Source organism: Octopus bimaculoides, chromosome 9, assembly GCF_001194135.2.
Source record: "Octopus bimaculoides isolate UCB-OBI-ISO-001 chromosome 9, ASM119413v2, whole genome shotgun sequence".
Taxonomy (NCBI): domain Eukaryota; kingdom Metazoa; phylum Mollusca; class Cephalopoda; order Octopoda; family Octopodidae; genus Octopus; species Octopus bimaculoides.
Window position 1 is genome coordinate 44,333,855 of NC_068989.1, and position 3,092 is coordinate 44,336,946.

General features: G+C 34.6%; 1 protein-coding gene across 2 annotated transcripts in view; it reads right to left on the bottom strand.

Moving 5' to 3' along the window:
* LOC106873285 (protein timeless) overlaps positions 1–2,753 on the bottom strand; it is a 64,414-nt gene extending 61,661 nt beyond the window's left edge. Inside the window, exon 1 of one of the 2 annotated variants that reach the window (XM_052970667.1) lies at positions 2,492–2,753. The gene's annotated coding sequence lies outside the window, so the exon portion shown is untranslated. The remainder of the gene's footprint in view (positions 1–2,491) is intronic. The other variant, XM_014920595.2, reaches the window with a different exon arrangement.
* Positions 2,754–3,092: the final 339 nt, after the last annotated feature.

Consider the following 3,092-nt stretch of genomic DNA (forward strand, 5'->3'; position numbering starts at 1 on the left):
GTGTGATTGTGTGCATGAATGTACGTATATCCATTTGTATATGTGTATATACACGTATACCCATATGTGTGAATATATATATATATATATATTTGTTTTGCAAGATTTTTGATGTGAAATCGTGTGTTGAAACAGATGTTGTTGTACTTGGGGATGGTCATATTGCCAGTTTAGTCAATAAAAACACACGCACTGTATATTTGGTGTTAATTTGCTTCAGCTTTATATTACATTAATCCTAATCTTATTTCGGCCAGAGTTCTTTCGTCACACTTCTGTGACCTCATCAGTGGTCCTTTGTTTCCTTCCTTCTTATGTGTGTCTCACCTTGCTAGATATCAGCCTCCCTAGTTTTTATTCTTTAAGCAAGAAAAGGAATGGCACTTCCGAAGAACTTATTTTTTCCAGTGACTCTGAGAGCGGTCGGAGTCAAATAGGTTCCAAGACCTGGATCAAATGCTTGAAACAAACTAGACTCCGTCGCTAAAGGGTTTCAAACGCTTAAGATTAGACCGGTGACGGATTATGTAGCTTTGAACAGATTGGTAAGTGATAAGGGGATTATTGCACCACCATATCAGACACGTAAATGAAGTAATTTATAGATGACAGACTTCCCCAACAACTTACGTTAGCACTATTAGGGGTTTGCTGTTGAGTGAAATTTTGAAATAAGTTAAATAATTGGCATGGTGAGCTAAACATTTGGAGCGCGTTGTTATCTAATACAAATTAGATGTTGAGGCGAAAAGGATACACACAAACGTAATGAGTATTGTGTATGTGTACACACATATAAACATACATACATCTATATATATATATATATGTGTGTGTGTGTGTAGTTGAAATTTATAGAAAAACAAAAGACGAATACAGGTGTATGAACAACAAGCAGGTGTATTAGTTTGACGCTCGGGAATGTGAGAAAGTCTTTCACGTTTCGAGCCTTCGCTCTTCAACAGAAAGGAATAAGAGAAAATAAACAGAGAGAGAATAAAAAAAACAAACTTATGGATTTAGCGGTCATAATACATATATAATAATACTCAAACATACAAATATACATATATACATACATGTGTGTGTGTGTGTGTGCGCGCGCGCGCACAGACATACATATTTACATACACACCTTTGATTGCCTTTCTCTCTAGTAATTTACCTGTCAATTTCTTTCTGATACGCAAAAACACACGCATGTTTATATTTAGACGAAGTATATGCAGTAGAGAAATGTCAAGAGGTACACACATGCACACACACACACACACACATCTACATATGTATTCACACGTATGTGTGTATATATATATTATGTATATACAATATGAATACATTTCTAATGACGGTGCCCCAGCATGGCGACAGCCGCTGGATGAAACTGCACACATATACATAAGTAATTCAGCCGCCGAAAGAGACTGTATGCTAGAAGTAGCAACCAAATTTCTTTCAAAAGAAAAAAAATGAAAAAGGAAGCACCCATTCGGTTCTAGCTGGAATACATGGGGAGATGACCACAACTGAATGTGTTCGATTATAAGGTCTGACCGATCAGGGATGAGGAGCCGAGGGTTTAATATGCACATACATAAATACACAAATACGTCTCATAATCAATAAAAATGAGACTATACAGGATTGCAATGTGCCTATATACAAATGAATTATATTACTGGAAAAGTTGAATAGAATTATAAATGACAATGAAAAATAATATCGAAGAGAAATCTGTTTTTAAAAGAATATTATTATTAAAAACATTACTGTCGCACCACGGATATATATATATATACACACAGGTTTCATATATTAAAACAAAATTGTATGAATAACAAATATTCTAGATGTTCGATATGCAGAATTACTACTGATTGCATCACAGTGTAATAGGTGAGTGCTTTGGAGACACTTGTAGCTTATATGTATTCTTCGATGTGTGACGGAATTATAGGTAGGTAGACCCCACGATCTACCCTCGTACGGGTTTTATCAAATGTAACTGGAAATCGAACAGAGGCTATGAGAAATAAGAATTTACCAACATAAATCTATTTATCCATTTCGCCACATGTATATATTATATTCTATTTTAGGGAGTTTATGGTACGCTACAATATTATATAAGATAAACACACGCGCACGCATATTGCATGACAATATAAAAATACGTCCGCTCAATTATCGTATGCTTTTCTGACTATGTGTATGTGTGTGTGTGTAGATAGATGGATAAAAGGTATACATATATTTGAAAATCATCATCCATAAAGCGCTTAACTCTACAGCTTAAGCGCTTTATGGACGCGCAACCCAGGGTAACCCCCATAGACCGGTCACAACTATTTTTTTAATCAAAATACTCAACTGTTCTATAACTTTGAGTGTGCTTCTCTTTCGGATTGATGATTTATTGACGAGATCTCCATTGTGACGGATCGTATAATCATACCAACACAGTTATTTATATAATTAAAAGTTTACTTACATGAAAGTATCCGGGGAGCGTAATGTATAAACCCGGGAAGAAAAAAGCAAGAATTATAAAAGATCAGTTCAAATTATAAAAACAGAAAAGTTTTTATATTTATATTGTTAAATTGTGTATGTCCGTATAGTTGCATTCTGTTTTGAAAGTAATGAGGATCCGAATAAAAGTACAAATATTGTGAGTTAGCGCAAGAAGCGCAATAGACATATATATCAGCGGACTGCTGGTAACGTTATGATGAGAGAATGAATGTAAGAGGAGGTACAAGAGGAGTAGGCTGAGGGAGGGTAAACAATAATGATTATGTAGGCGAAGAGGAGTGAAGGGGAGGTAGCAGTTGTTGCCACTGCTGATAATCATGAATGGAGACGGGGGAAAAAAAACGTATTATTATAATATTGGATAACAAATAAATAAATATATGTGTATGCTCACACACACACTAATATGTTATACAATTTTATACATATATATATATATATATATATATATATATATATATATATCTTTATACGACATTAATATGTATACATACACACGTTTTAGGCATATGCCCGGCAATTTTGAGGGAAGCAGAGTATCGATACCATCGACTCAG